A 16323-nucleotide genomic window follows, 5' to 3' on the forward strand; every position below is an offset into this window, starting at 1 on the left:
GAATATTCACAAGCTGTGAAGACTCGTCAGTTTCGTTGATTGCAAGTGGGTGTACTGGTTACATGAGACAATCAACGATCACCCAGGTGATATCGGTTCCATTCTGAGTTTTAAGTAAACCAGTGGCAAAATCCATGGCAGCCTGTTCTTATTTCCATATGGGTGTTTCTGGTTGCTGATACTCCACCTTGACTTTCCACAAGTAAAAAATCATTCACATACATTGCCAGGTGGGCCTTCATGCCCGATCACCAGTACAAGATTTATAAGTCCTAATGTCTCTCATCAAAACCCAGACGACTAGAATATCGAGGCCGGTGTGCTTTACTCAACACAAATTTCCTACAGTTGCTGTATAATAAGATCCACATTCGTTCCATGAGATAGCGAATATCGTCCGACCTGCCAAAGGTTGCTTCTCCATGCCCCGCATGGTTCAACTTGAAAATTCTCTTCCTTCAGTTCTCCGGTTGAACAGAGCGAGTCTGATCAGGTAGGTTAGAGTCGATAGTGAGTTGCAAAGCTTGTACACGTTCAGGTTTCACAGTCGAAATCATTCAAATGTTCCATCCAGCGATGTCATTGCATGCTTTAGCCTTTTTCGAAACTATGATACACGGGAGGCCCTTGTGATCGGTCTAAGTAATGCATTTGGTACCGTCCAAGTAATGCCTCCAACTTAAATCCAAAGACCACGATTTCCACCGCAGATTGTGACTCGTGCACTTCCCCTTCGCAAATTCGCTACGTAGGTCATCACCTTCTCGTGTAACATTGGCGTGTAACTAGGACTCTGATTCGAACCATCACGGTATACCTCTAGATCACCCGTACCCTCGAGTGAAGACGATGCTCAGTGCGTTGTAGTATTGGGTCTCAAAAGCTGAAAAGACGCTTTCCCGTTTTGTCTCCCACGAATGCACAGCACCCTACTGTGTTAAAGAGATTAAAGCTGCGCGATCTTCGAAAATCACTCGATGAATCTGCGATAGTATCTAGCGAAACCAAGGAATTGCTGTATCCTCGAAGGAATCTTTGGTGTCGATCAGTTTCTAACAAAATGAATCTTAGCGAGATCCACGTGTATTCCCACTTCGTTGGTTACATGATCAAAATGCATCTCTCGAATCTAGATGTGACATTTAACAAGACTTCACACACAATGGCTCCTCCCTTAGGAGCGCTAAAATTAGATACCGATGTCGTCTATGATGTTCCTTTCTCCTGAAATGATTCTACACGTCGTCAATAAGCATAGTCGATTCATGTGATCCATAAAGCTGTTGGTGTGATGATTAGCCCAAAGGTCATGGAATTATGACGTTGAAATGACCTCACTGCGTTTGATATACCGTTGTAGAAACATTCTCCCCTTAGACTTCCAACTGACAATAGTTTGTTCATTAGACAATCCTCGAATGGAAGCTCGACCCTTGCTACTTGTCGACTGGCTGGCAATACATGGTTGAGGCAAACGGTTCTTGACTGTCACCTTGCTTGTCACACCCCCAAAATCCCACCCGCGGAGTACTACCGCTTGGAGGCGTGACTGACCAGGATCCAGCCACCAATCATACTGAACAAGCATATGAATAGTTATAAAAGTTTAACCAATACGACTGGTGTTTCAAACAAACAAAGTTTAAGTTGCAAGCGGAAGCATAAGTCTCAAAAGTAAAACTAAGTTCAATTGTTTTCAAGTTTAACATGGTACGCAGCAATCCGTGTCCCACAACGACTCTCCTCCATGCAGCTCCAGCTGAGTACCTATGGTCCTGCAAAGCATGTAGTAACGAGTCAACAACTAGTTGAGTGAGTTCACAGTTGGGTGTTCGTTTTAGTTGTTTCGAAAACAGTTTCCTTTAACTGGCATCCTGCCGTGGGGGTTACCCCATAGTTTAAAAACGTGACTTGTTCATTCCCAGTTACTCTGGCATTCTAGCCGTGGGGCTACCCCATGTTAGTTATCAGGCATTTCGGCCGTGGGGGCTACCCCATGCGTACACTGGACTCGTTACCATATCGACTGCTGACTGTAGTCATGTTTATGTGCCCTGAAACTGTCAATGTCTATCATCATTGACGTGCCCCAGATCCATTAGTTCACGCCCGTCCTCTGCGGCACGGTGTGAGGTTTGTCAGACCTAAATAGCGCTATCTAACTAATGACCCGCTCGCCATTGGCCCGGCGATTAAGTCGATATAAAAAGGAGGACTTCGTGATAGAGTTTTGGTCTAGTACGAGTTATCCGTCCACAAAGACGAGGAATCACATTCCTGAACTATTGCTGTCCTACCCAAGGAGGACGAGGAATCCACGTTCCTTAACCCCGTTCCCAACCCAGGGAATCCCATGCTTTGTAAAGGGTGTGAACTCACCTTGGTTTGCTCGGCAGTTAATCACAGAAAGGGTCAATCAAGTTGCAAGTAGTCAACTACGTCCTAACATAGATACCACTTATATCAGATTCGAACCAAGCAGTGCACGTAAAGTAGAAATCATGGCATGGCAGTATATCAATAACATACTCAATTACAGTAGCACGTATGGCCCATATGTTCAGCCCAATTACTTAAGCCCAAAACATGCATTAAACAGTACCACAAGGAGTCCATAAGGCCGGACCCATTAACTTAGGCCCGTAACTAAGCAAGCCCAACAATTGCGGTTTCGAGTCGCAATCTAAGGAGGTCTAGGGTCATGCACGTGTTGGTCTCGAGTCGCAACGGACTCGCAAGCGTGGTTTCGAGTCATACTGTTTGTGCTGATCATAGATGGTTGCGAGTCGCAACCTATGTCGCAACTATGGTTTCGGCTGGTCATGCTATGGTTTCGAGTCGCAACAGGACTCGCAACCTGTGGTCTCGGCTTGTAAGGCTGTGGTCTCGAGTCGCAACCAGAGGTTTCGACTCCCCAGCAGTTGCTGATTCTGCACAGTTGTACTATCCAATAGAATTTCAATTTCATGCACCCTAATGTGTACTATCCACTTAAACATGTTTTGTTGTCCATCATTTAGCTAAAATGGATCAAACATAGCATAATTCAAATATTCAAGCACCTTTATAGCACATTCAACTAGTTCTTCATATATTCATCACGTTCTTCAAACATTCAAATCACATTCATTATCATGTTCATGTTGTTCATCATCCCAACAACCCTTATCCAAGCACATTATGCATCTATCCTAATCATAACATGAACAACTATTAAAACATTTGAACTCAATACCACAATTCGGTCCTATACACAACCGATTACATGACAAATACAAACCGATTTCATGCTCATCAAAACTAGTGGTTCAAACTTCATTTAAACACAAGACATCATCAACCAAATCAAGACATGTTAACCGATTCATCATTATCATACATATGATATCATCTTTGACAACAAGTAACAATTTTCTATCAACAAACACCTTTATCATAACAATCATTTCATGTATAAACAACTTAGCAAGCAAACATGATGTCATAATCATCAATCCAAGCACAAAACACAACAAGAATTACTAACCGGTTAAGAGATAGGAAAGGTGAACTCCAAATGTCGATTTCCAAGCTTGATCCAAAAATCCTAGTGCCAACCGAGAATAATGTGTGTGTTTGTGTTTCTTAGGGTTTTTAGTAGGAGAGTGTGTGTAGGAAAGGTGAGTGTGGTTGCCCAAAGAGTGGCAAGGTTGGCAAGAAGTATGATATATATACTAGTTCCACAAGGTGCACCCTAATGGGTTTAGTTTACAAGTCGGCTAAGGGGTTTACGGCCCAAATGGCCAACCGGTTACTGTTCACTCGAGACCACATGGTCTCGAGTCGGGTCCTTGTGTTCTCGAGTCGCATACACACATACGTATACACATAGCACATAGTCACTTAGATTGCATACACATAATCATATAATTCAACGATTCAATTAGCCATATATGTTCAAACACGTTACATCAAGATACATCGAAGGTTCTAAATTTCGAGTTGTCACATCATCCCCAAGTTGAAAGAAATTTCGTCCCGAAATTTGATGGCACTCACTGAGGAAGCTAGTTAAGTTGCATGGTTTTCCCGGTTTTCCTGGGGTGTCACATCCTCCCCCCGTTGATCTGGAATTTCGTCCCGAAATTCCGTAGCTTCAGCCTCAGTAGTGGTCGTACCGTTTGCGAACATTGGGATACTTTTGTTTCATCCGATCTTCGCGCTCCCAGGTGAACTCTGGGCCGCGACGTGAGTTCCAACGAACTCGAACGAGAGGTATTCTAGTGCTCTTGAGGACCTTAACATCCCGGTCCGTGATTTCGACTGGTTCCTCGACGAATTTCAACTGTTCGTCGATCGTGAGTTCCTTCAGAGGAACTACGTGGGTCTCATCTGACAGACACTTCTTCAGATTCGACACATGAAAAACGTTGTGAACTGCACCGAGTTCTGCTGGTAAGTTCAGTCTGTAGGCCACCTTGCCTATTTTCTCAATGATTTCGAAAGGTCCAACGTATCGTGGGTTGAGTTTGCCTCGTTTACCAAAACGAACCACACCCTTCCAGGGTGAAACTTTGAGTAATACCCGCTCCCCAACCTGGAGCTCAAGTGGTTTCCTGCCCTTATCGGCGTAGGCTTTCTGACGTCACGAGCGGCCGCCATGCGTTGTCGTATTTGAGCAATCCGCTCAGTAGTGTCTACCACATGTTCGGACCAGTGATTTGACTATCCCCCACCTCTGCCCAACAAAGAGGTGACCGGCATTTACGTCCGTACAATGCCTCGAACGGAGCAGCTTTAATGCTGGTGTGGTAGCTGTTATTGTACGAGAATTCCACAAGTGGCAGATGCTTTTCCCAGCTGTTGCCAAAGTCGATTACACATGCACGAAGCATGTCTTCTAAGGTCTGAATAGTGCGCTCGGACTGCCCGTCCGTCTGTGGGTGATACGCTGTGCTCATATCTAATCGGAGCCAAAGGACTTGTGCATTGCTTGCCACAGCTCTGAAGTAAAACGTGCATCTCGATCAGAGATGATAGAGGTGGGCACCCCGTGCCTCGAAACAACTTCCTTGAGGTATATCTCCGCTAGAGTGGAGAATTTATCCGTTTCCTTAATGCCAAAAAGTGTGCGGATTTGTGAGTCGATCCACGATCACCCAAATAGTATCGTTTCCGCGCTGAGATCTAGGTAGGCCAGTAACGAAATCCATGGAAATTTGCTCCCATTTCCATTGTGGTATCTCTGGTTGTTGAGTACCTGAGGGTTTCTGATATTCCGTCTTGACTCGCGCACAAGTCAAACACTTGCTGACGTAAGTTGCTATGTGGGCCTTCATGCTAGGCCACCAATACGTAGTTTTGATATCGTGGTACATCTTATCTGAACCAGGGTGTACCGAGTAGCGAGATTTGTGTGCTTCATCCATCACAAGTTCTCGTAGGTTGCCATAGAGTGGGATCCAAATGCGTCCTGTTACGTAGTAAGCACCGTCTTCTTCTGTTCTAAGCGTTGCCTTGACCCGCGTAGGGCTTCAGCCCTGACGTTTTCTGGTTTCAGTGCTTCTATCTGAGCAGCTCGTATTTGAGAAGGGAGACCAGAATGTATAGTGAGTTGTAGAGCTCTCACGCGCTTAGGCGCAGTGTCCTTTCGACTGAGGGCGTCAGCCACTACATTGGCCTTGCCCGGGTGATACCTGATAGAGCACTCGTAGTCATTCAGTAATTCAACCCATCGTCGTTGCCGCATATTCAGTTCCTTCTGCTTGAATATGTGCTCTAGGCTCCTGTGGTCGGTGTAGATTGCGCACTTTGGTTCCGTACAGGTAGTGCCGCCATAACTTAAGTGCGAAAACAACAGCTCCCAGCTCCAAATCGTGTGTAGTGTAGTTCTTCTCGTGAACTTTGAGTTGTCGTGAGGCGTAGGCTATGACTTTATCTCGTTGCATCAATACACAACCAAGACCTTGAATTGATGCATCACAGTAAACCACAAAATCGTCTGTGCCCTCTGGCAGTGAAAGGATAGGTGCACTACAGAGTCTATCCTTTAGATGTTGAAAAGCTAACTCTTGTGCATTTCCCCAATGATAAACAACGCCTTTCTGCGTTAGCGAGGTGAGAGGCTGCGCGATCTTAGAAAAATCCTTAATGAATCTCCTGTAGTAACCTGCCAATCCCAAGAATTGGCGAATTTCCTTTGGTGTGCGAGGCGCAGGCCAGTTTCTTAATGGAGTCCACTTTGGATGGATCAACGTGAATCCCATCCTTGTTCACCACATGTCCTAGGAAATGAACTTCACGAAGCCAGAAGTCGCATTTCGAGAACTTTGCATAAAGCTGTTCTGTCCGAAGGAGTTCCAAAATAAGTCGTAGATGCTGTTCGTGCTCCTCCTGACTCTTAGAATAGATCAGGATGTCGTCGATGAAGACTATAACGAACTTGTCCAGATAAGGCTTGCATACTCGCGTTCATCAAGTCCATGAAAACTGCGGGTGCGTTTGTCAGCCCAAACGGCATGACCAAAAACTCATAGTGCCCATAACGAGTTCTAAAGGCTGTCTTGGAGACGTCCTCTTCTCGAACTCTCAGCTGGTGATATCCCGATCTCAGATCGATCTTTGAGTAGTAGCTCGACCCCTGCAACTGGTCGAACAAGTCGTCAATGCGTGGTAGAGGATAATGGTTCTTCACAGTCACCTTGTTGAGTTCACGATAGTCGATACACATTCTGAAGGTACCATCCTTCTTTTTCACAAATAGTACTGGAGCTCCCCAAGGCGATGAGCTAGGACGAATGAAACCCTTATCCAAGAGTTCTTGTAGTTGCGTGGAGAGTTCTTCCAATTCTGATGGAGCTAAACGATAAGGTGCACGTGCTATAGGCGCAGCTCCAGGAGCTAGTTCAATCTGAAACTCAACTTGGCGATGGGGTGGAAGACCAGGTAATTCCTCAGGAAATACCTCAGGATAGTCACGTACAACTGGAAAATCTTCTAGCTTCTTCTCTTTCTCCGTGGTATCAGTAACTAGAGCCAAAATCGCAGTGTGGCCCTTTCGTAAGCACTTCTGGGCCTTAAGGAGAGAGAGATGATGTTCTCAACGGCACTTCTCTTGTCGCCACGAATCATTAGGGGTTCATTACCGGAACCAGGAATACGAACGATCTTCTCGTTGCAAAGAATCTCTGCTCGGTGTTGGGATAACCAATCCATCCCAATGACAACGTCGAAACTACCCAAGATGATAGGAATAAGGTCAATAGAGAAGGTTTGGTTAGCGAGGATAAGTTGGCAACCTTTGACTACGTGTGAGGCCTCCAAACTCTTACCATTAGCTAGCTCTACAGTGTGCTTGTTGCTCAGGGGTGTTGGAATACGCTTAAGCATTTTACTAACTTCTAGTGACACATAGCTAGTATCGGCACCCGAATCAAATAAGACTGTAACATAAAAGTCGTCGAGAAGGAACTTACCCGTCACCACGTTGGGATCATTCCTTGCTTCACCTTGACCAATCACGAACACTCGTCCCCTGGCACCATTGTTGTTGTGGTTCCCATTGTTACCATTCCCCTGATTGTTGTTGTTGTTGCTCTGGTTCGGTTGGGGACAATCTTTCTTGAAGTGGCCTTCAGCTCCACACTGAAAGCACCCTTTGTTGTTACCCTGTTGTTGTCGCTGGTTCTGTTGAGGTTGCTGACGATTCTGGTTGGCGGGTATGCGCTCCTGCAATCCTTTGCAACATGACCAGGCTTGTTGCACCGATGACAGTTGCCCCTGGTGCATGGCCCACTGTGGTGTAGGTTGCAACGATTGCATTTGGGGTGACTCCCCTTGTACCCACCATGACTTTGACCACCAGACGATTGCTGACTGGGGCTCTTGTGGTCGTCAGTCTTTCTCTGCTGAGACTGAGATTGCACAGAAGTTGAACCCTTGCTTGAAGTTCCATCCCATTTCCGTTTGTTCTCACTAGAGGTACCAGAAGTAGTTGCAGCACCTATGCGCTTTGGTAACTTGTTCTGCTCCACCGCCTGATCAGTAAGACGGTGAGCCAACTGGACAACCTGTTGGATAGTGGCCAAGTTTGCTGAAGTCACATGACTTTGGATCTCTGGCACCAAGCCCTTGAGATAGAGTTCAATTCGCTTATAGGGAGGGTCCACCATAGTAGGACACAACAAGGCAAGCTCATGCGATCTCTTAGTATACGCCTCAATCTCTGACCCCGTCATCTTGAGGTTGTAGAACTCGTCTTCCAACTTATGAATGTCATCGCGACTGCAGTATTCCTCCCTGATCATTTCCTTGAAAGTTTCCCATGGGGTGGCGTTGGCAGCAACCAACCCCAGCATTTGCACTTGAGCATTCCACCACGTGAGGGCCAAACCCTCGAGAGTACCAGTAGCATACTTCACCCTGCGCGCTTCAGGGCATTCACACATTTCGAACACAGACTCTAGTTTCTCAAACCAGTGTAGGAGACCTACTGCTCCTTCAGTTCCGCTAAAGTAGTGGGTCGGCAGTCCATAAAGGTCTTAAAGGTGCACACCGGTGCCTGAGCATGTTGACCTAAGGTAGGTGAAATAAAGACAGAGTTTAACACAAAGGTTGGTTCACGAGAGTAGGATCCTAAAATCCTAGGATAAGTTCGGACTGCAGGATATACTTCCTGCCTATGCAGCTGCGAGTCTGCGGCAACTCGTTCGTTGATCAAAGCCGTCAACTGGGCTTGTGTCATGTTAACGCGTCCAGACATGATTTCGTATTAGAGTAACACGAGTGAGAGAGGTTCGTGAAAGTACGATAGTAGGATAGAGCAAGCACACACGTGTTTAAGCAACAGTAGTTACACTAATCAAGCATACCATGGGCAATGTACTAAGTAGGCAATATACACATATCATATCACTAGAATGTCGAGCCTTGCATGTGGAGTGGAGCGTCGTTGTGGACCGTTGAGCACTAAACCGGTTATAGTCTGGTTTTAACAAAAACGTTTCTCCTTTATTAAAACCAAGTTCACTATAACCAATGGCTCTGATACCAATCTGTCACACCCCCAAAATCCCACCCGCGGAGTACTACCGCTTGGAGGCGTGACTGACCAGGATCCAGCCACCAATCATACTGAACAAGCATATGAATAGTTATAAAAGTTTAACCAATACGACTGGTGTTTCAAACAAACAAAGTTTAAGTTGCAAGCGGAAGCATAAGTCTCAAAAGTAAAACCTAAGTTCAATTGTTTCAAGTTTAACATGGTACGCAGCAATCCGTGTCCCACAACGACTCTCCTCCATGCATGCTCCAGCTGAGTACCTATGGTCCTGCAAAGCATGTAGTAACGAGTCAACAACTAGTTGAGTGAGTTCACAGTTGGGTGTTCGTTTTAGTTGTTTCGAAAACAGTTCCCTTTAACTGGCATCCTGCCGTGGGGGTTACCCCATAGTTTAAAAACGTGACTTGTTTTCCCAGTTACTCTGGCATTCCAGCCGTGGGGGCTACCCATGTTAGTTATCAGGCATTTCGGCCGTGGGGGCTACCCCATGCGTACACTAGACTCGTTACCATATCGACTGCTGACTGTAGTCATGTTTATGTGCCCTGAAACTGTCAATGTCTATCATCATTGACGTGCCCCAGATCCATTAGTTCACGCCCGTCCTCTGCGGCACGGTGTGAGGTTTGTCAGACCTAAATAGCGCTATCTAACTAATGACCCGCTCGCCATTGGCCCGGCGATTAAGTCGATATAAAAAGGAGGGACTTCGTGATAGAGTTTTGGTCTAGTACGAGTTATCCGTCCACAAAGACGAGGAATCACATTCCTGAACTATTGCTGTCCTACCCAAGGAGGACAAGGAATCCACGTTCCTTAACCCCGTTCCCAACCCAGGGAACCCATGCTTTGTAAAGGGTGTGAACTCACCTTGGTTTGCTCGACAGTTAATCACAGAAAGGTCATCAAGTTGCAAGTAGTCAACTACGTCCTAACATAGATACCACTTATATCAGATTCGAACCAAGCAGTGCACGTATAAGTAGAAATCATGGCATGGCAGTATATCAATAACATACTCAATTAACAGTAGCACGTATGGCCCATATGTTCAGCCCAATTACTTAAGCCCAAACATGCATTAAACAGTAGCACAAGGAGTCCATAAGGCCGGCCCATTAACTTAGGCCCGTAAATAAGCAAGCCCAACAATTGCGGTTTCGAGTCGCAATCTAAGGAGGTCTAGGGTCATGCACGTGTTGGTCTCGAGTCGCAACAGGACTCGCAAGCGTGGTTTCGAGTCATACTGTTTGTGCTGATCATAGATGGTTGCGAGTCGCAACCTATGTCGCAACTATGGTTTCGGCTGGTCATGCTATGGTTTCGAGTCGCAACAGGACTCGCAACCTGTGGTCTCGGCTTGTAAGGCTGTGGTCTCGAGTCGCAACCAGAGGTTTCGACTCCCCAGCAGTTGCTGATTCTGCACAGTTGTACTATCCAATAGAATTTCAATTTCATGCACCCTAATGTGTACTATCCACTTAAACATCTTTTGTTGTCCATCATTTAGCTAAAATGGATCAAACATAGCAGAATTCAAATATTCAAGCACCTTTATAGCACATTCAACTAGTTCTTCATATATTCATCACGTTCTTCAAACATTCAAATCACATTCATTATCATGTTCATGTTGTTCATCATCCCAACAACCCTTATCCAAGCACATTATGCATCTATCCTAATCATAACATGAACAACTATTAAAACATTTGAACTCGATGCCATAATTCGGTCCTATACACAACCGATTACATGACAAATACAAACCGATTTCATGCTCATCAAAACTAGTGGTTCAAACTTCATTTAAACACAAGACATCATCAACCAAAATCAAGACATGTTAACCGATTCATCATTATCATACATATGATATCATCTTTGACAACAAGTAACAATTTTCTATCAACAAACACCTTTATCATACACAATCATTTCATGTATAAACAACTTAGCAAGCAAACATGATGTCATAATCATCAATCCAAGCACAAAACACAACAAGAATTACTAACCGGTTAAGAGATAGGAAAGGTGAACTCCAAATGTCGATTTCCAAGCTTGATCCGAAAATCCTAGTGCCAACCGAGAATAATGTGTGTGTTTGTGTTTCTTAGGGTTTTTAGTAGGAGAGTGTGTGTAGGAAGGTGAGTGTGGTTGCCCAAAGAGTGGCAAGGTTGGCAAGAAGTATGATATATATACTAGTTCCACAAGGTGCACCCTAATGGGTTTAGTTTACAAGTCGGCTAAGGGGTTTACGGCCCAAATGGCCTAACCGGTTACTGTTCACTCGAGACCACATGGTCTCGAGTCGGGTCCTTGTGTTCTCGAGTCGCATACACACATACGTATACACATAGCACATAGTCACTTAGATTGCATACACATAAATCATATAATTCAACGATTCAATTAGCCATATATGTTCAAACACGTTACATCAAGATACATCGAAGGTTCTAAATTTCGAGTTGTCACATTGCTGAGTTCTCGGTATTCGTTACACATGTCCAATGATAAGGTTTATCTTCACGGATATAACTGGGGCTCCCCAAAGCGAAAACTATGTCCAACAAAACTCCTGTCCAATAGTGCCCGTAGTTGATTAGATAGTTCTTGCAACCCTCCAGGTGCAAGACGGTATGTAGTATGAGTAATCAGGGCTATCCCTGTCGTGAGATCAAACTGAGATTCTACCTAACAGTTGTGGAAGTAAGCACGAAAGCTCCTCGAGTAGCACACCGAGAGGAATCACGAACAATTGGTGGATCCTCGATCCTCTTTTTCCTTAGCCCTAACATCAGTAACGGTTGCTAACATAGCGGAGTAATCCCTCCGTAGACACTTCTGGCCTTCATAGCTGAAATGGCGCTAACCTTTGCACCACTCTGATGCTTTTAGATCAAATAACGATTCTCCACACAAAATTTTCTCCTCACAGGGTATATCTGCGCGATCTCTGGATATCCAATTCACGCTAACTACTGCATTGTAACCATCAAGGATAGTAGAAGGAAGGTCGATGTCGAACACTTGTCTCACAAGGTCGAGTTTGCATCCCAACGAACATATTTGATTTCATTTGACTTGCCATCAGCCGATTCCACATAAGGTTCGGTTTCAAGAAGTATCAGGGTCAATCAGAATAGAGACGAAGCGAATAGCTACCCATCCAAGTTACCATGTTGCTATTATGCCTGGTGTCGCCTACGCCATTCCTAAATGCCCTTCCATGAGCATCATTTCCAGTGTTGTTGTTTTCGTTACGAGAATTTTCAGTACTACCATCGTTCCCTCGGTTGTTGTCGTCTTGATTTAGCAACAGCCAATCCATGTCGTAGGCACCTTCATTTCTATACTGTAGGCTACGATTACGAGTTCCTTGATATTGCCACGGCTGTTGCCTCTAATGTCGTTGCTTGAAACGGAGCCCTACAATCTTTCACTAACAGGGTCCATCTTTTCACATTCCATGGTACGTGCTAAGGCACTACTCACTGTGTGGGAAGTTTCACATTCCACTCTATAGTCAATTGTCATCGCTTATGTCCTGATTGATTTGTAAAGGTTGACTCCCATCAGTCGCTGACTAGGGTTAGGGATTCGATTGCAGTCACTTTGCTAGTGTTCGTTGCCGGTAACCAGGGTCGTCCAAATACTGAGGTCGGTAAGGCACTACACTCATCCTCTTGTCCATCGTTCTTGAAAGTTATTTGAGTACTACACGGTCTGTTGCGAGAGTGTTGCAGAGGTGATCACGCTTCGAGATTTAAGATGTCAATACATGAGTTCCCAGCAAACAAAGAGGAATGAGCAGAGGTACAGACCAATCATTGAAGCTGCGACATCCAACCTAGGGACGTTCGTACAAGCACCTAACATTTTACACGATTCGCTAGGCATTTAGATGGGTGTTAAGGTAATACTTGATAGCATCGAGATTCGAAATGATTCGGAGAGGAGTGAAAAGATCATGTTCGAGTAGTGACAATCACTGCTATGACCCCTATAGGTTTGTTATGTTTCCCATTGATCAAATAAACAGAACAGAACCCCTTCTTCACTCGTTAAGCTCTCTAGGACTCGCATGCAACACCCACATTATTATTATGTGTGCACCCAACAATAATATTGCGATTTTGCATGCTCATCTCAGTTCCTCCTAACTCATGTCAAATGGTTCCTCAAACTTGAGTGCCAAACAGAGGTTATCAAAACGATAAGATCACAGAATTCCATGGACTATGACATACTACCAATGCATCGTAATGTAAGCAAGAAAATTCATGTAATCATGCTATAGTGACAAGTGAGTGTCCGTACGTTACATCATAAACAAATGTGTACTAGCCATGTAATGTATGCAAACATGTGAAAAAGACAAACCTTCAATCTGGTGCTGAGTTCATGGTCGTATTAAGCGTATTCAGAACTGTTTGTGGTATAGTCTGGTTTTACAAAAAACGTTTAAAACCCAAGTTCACTATAACCAGTGGCTCTGATTTACCAAACTATCACACCCCCAAAATAACACATGCCGGGAAATACCCGGGACGTGTACGTACCAGGATCTAGCACTAATCACACTGAACTTCATAACAAGATTTCCCAATAAAACTTCAATTCATTAAAATAGGTTTTACAAAACATATTTATAACTCATTGTGTTTAGCGGAAGCATAATACAAGTTTAACTAAAACCCAAGTATGTGAAATCAGCTAGTCTCGCTTCGAGTTTCCATATTTCATCGACCCATGACCACTCCAACATCCCAGACAGCAAGTTCCATGATATAACCTACAGACCTACAAGCATGCAGACAAGTGTAAGTCAGACGACGCTGGTGAGTTCAAAGTTTGTTAACATGTTTAGATACCAGTTACCAGATTAAAATGTTTCACAGATTCGATGTTGTTAATCACACGCTTACCGCCAATGCGCTCCAGATTATTTGCCCCTAAACCCCAATGCCTCTATCAAAGCAATGGTCAAGATGGGGGTCATTAGTTCACTCCCGACCTCCTCGGTGCGGTGTGAGGGTGCCAAACTATAATAGCGCTTATTAACTAATACCCTGTGCCTTCCCGGCACAATCGGTAGGTGATACGCGGTTGAAAACCGGTGCTTGTTATTGTTTAACTTAACGTTTTTACGTAAGTTTTAGTTTCGAATAGCCTACTTTTAATCAAGAATGTGTTTTGCAGGTTTGATGGAGTTTAAGGAGCTTTTGGGAGCTTTACGGGTCATCGGTCAAAAACCGGAGCACCGGGATGTGTTACGGATCAACGGAAGTGCAAGAACGAAAAAATGGAAAGTGGGTTTTTAGGAGGCCGTCGGCGACGGGGTCCAGGCCGTCGGCGACGCCCCCTGTATAAACCCCGTAGGCTGAGTTTGCCCGTATCCAGGTGGTTAGGCCGTCGGCCAAATACGGAATCGGGGGCCGTCGGCGACGGGGTCAGGACCCGTCGGCGACGGCCTGTAGAAATCGGAAACGGGAATTTTTGGCCAATGGAGGTTTATTTCGATTTCTATTGGTTCTAACTCATTCAATTGGGGAGTTACACTTAGTTGGAGTTTGAAACACAACTTGGAGCCATTATTAATCATCTCATCACCAATCCATCATCCATCACTTCTACATCCGGAATCAGAAAAGGCACCATCATCTTCTTGATTCCAAACCCTAGTTCATCATCATCACAACCATTCTACCACCTTCAATCCATCCATCACCACCAACCGTTTCCAAACCCTAATCATTCCACCATCCATCCTCAAGCTCCAAGATGATCCAATTGAAGTCTTGTGCATCCGTTGATTGTACCGTTTACACCATGAGCGGCTAATTTCTTGGAGGTTTCACCCCGGTGTAGACTTTTGTAAGATTTAGGGTTTACTATGTTTTGTTGATTGTTTTGTGACAACTTGAATTGCGTTTGAATCTTAGACAATTGTCCTACGTTGGTATTGAATTTGCAAATTGTCGAGTGAATGATTAAATTTGACTTTGTGAAATGAATGCACGTATTTATGCTTTGTCTTTTGGTAGGATTTGTTAGTCCCAAAGTAACGAAGTGTATCATGGTCCGTTGTTTACAACGTTGATAGCGATTGACACCTAAGCTTTGTGATTGCGACCCGTTAACGAACTATTTCAAGTAAAGCTAATTAAAATACATAGTAAACCCTAGGTCTTGCAATTGTTGAAACCGGGTGTGAGCCTTGTTTTATTATTATTGTTTAAACAATCATTTTCACTTCTTGCAATTAGTAGTTAATTTTAGTTAATCGTTTTAGTAATTTCAACTCACATCTTTCAATCAAACCAAAATATTCAAAAACAAGTTAGCAAGCTTCATAAAAGTGACAACTATTCATAATTCAATCAAATCCGCACACAAACCACATACTCTTCGTGGTTCGACCCCTTGCTACCACTAGCTATTTGTTAAGGGTAATTAGGGTATATAAATATTATCTTTGACGGAGCGCGACACTCCGATCAAATTTTGGCGCCGTTGCCGGGGAGTGCGTCGCCGCTTTGGTGTTTGGATATTGTTTGAAATTTCGTGATTAACTGTTTAATTTGTTTAGTTTTCTTTTTTGTACTTGTCTTTTTCCTTGTTACGCGGGGTGTGTTACTTGTGCAGGTTACAGGTAGTGCATGCGTACACGAAATTCCGGGAGGACTTCACCGCTAGTCCTACGAACCGGAAATTGAAAGACTTGCAAGAAGAAACCTAGCAAGCCGGTTAGAAGCAACTCTCGCTTCTAATCAAACCAAACCAAACACCACCACTTACCACCGACCATTGAAACCGATTCAATGGGCGAAACCACATTCCAACCAAGAATTCACCCAAACCAAAAACCTCCACCCAAATCAATTCCAAACCCGAGGAACCTTTTTTCCTGCTCAGAGCTACGGGTGGTAACACCAATGCAAGACCACCACTCCACCTTTCCGAAACCAAAACACCAACAACACCCAACGACACCTCAGCAACAACCTATTCACCGACAAGCATCGTTGCTATTAACCTTGATGATCGGAATGTCAACTCCGATCGAAGAGGTAACCGTGATCACGGCAATCCCGTGAATGAAGACCCATTCTTCAACATTGACGATTTAAGGAATGCAATTCCCGATGACGAACCGTATAGTGTTCCCGGTTATCAATCGCCGAACACGTGAGCATTCATACGGAAAATTCGGACGATGGGGTTATTATGATGATCGAGCCAATGATGATGAAGATTGGGGTTACTTGAAT

This window comes from Helianthus annuus, chromosome 12 (genome assembly GCF_002127325.2).
Source record: "Helianthus annuus cultivar XRQ/B chromosome 12, HanXRQr2.0-SUNRISE, whole genome shotgun sequence".
NCBI classification, from domain to species: Eukaryota; Viridiplantae; Streptophyta; class Magnoliopsida; order Asterales; family Asteraceae; genus Helianthus; species Helianthus annuus.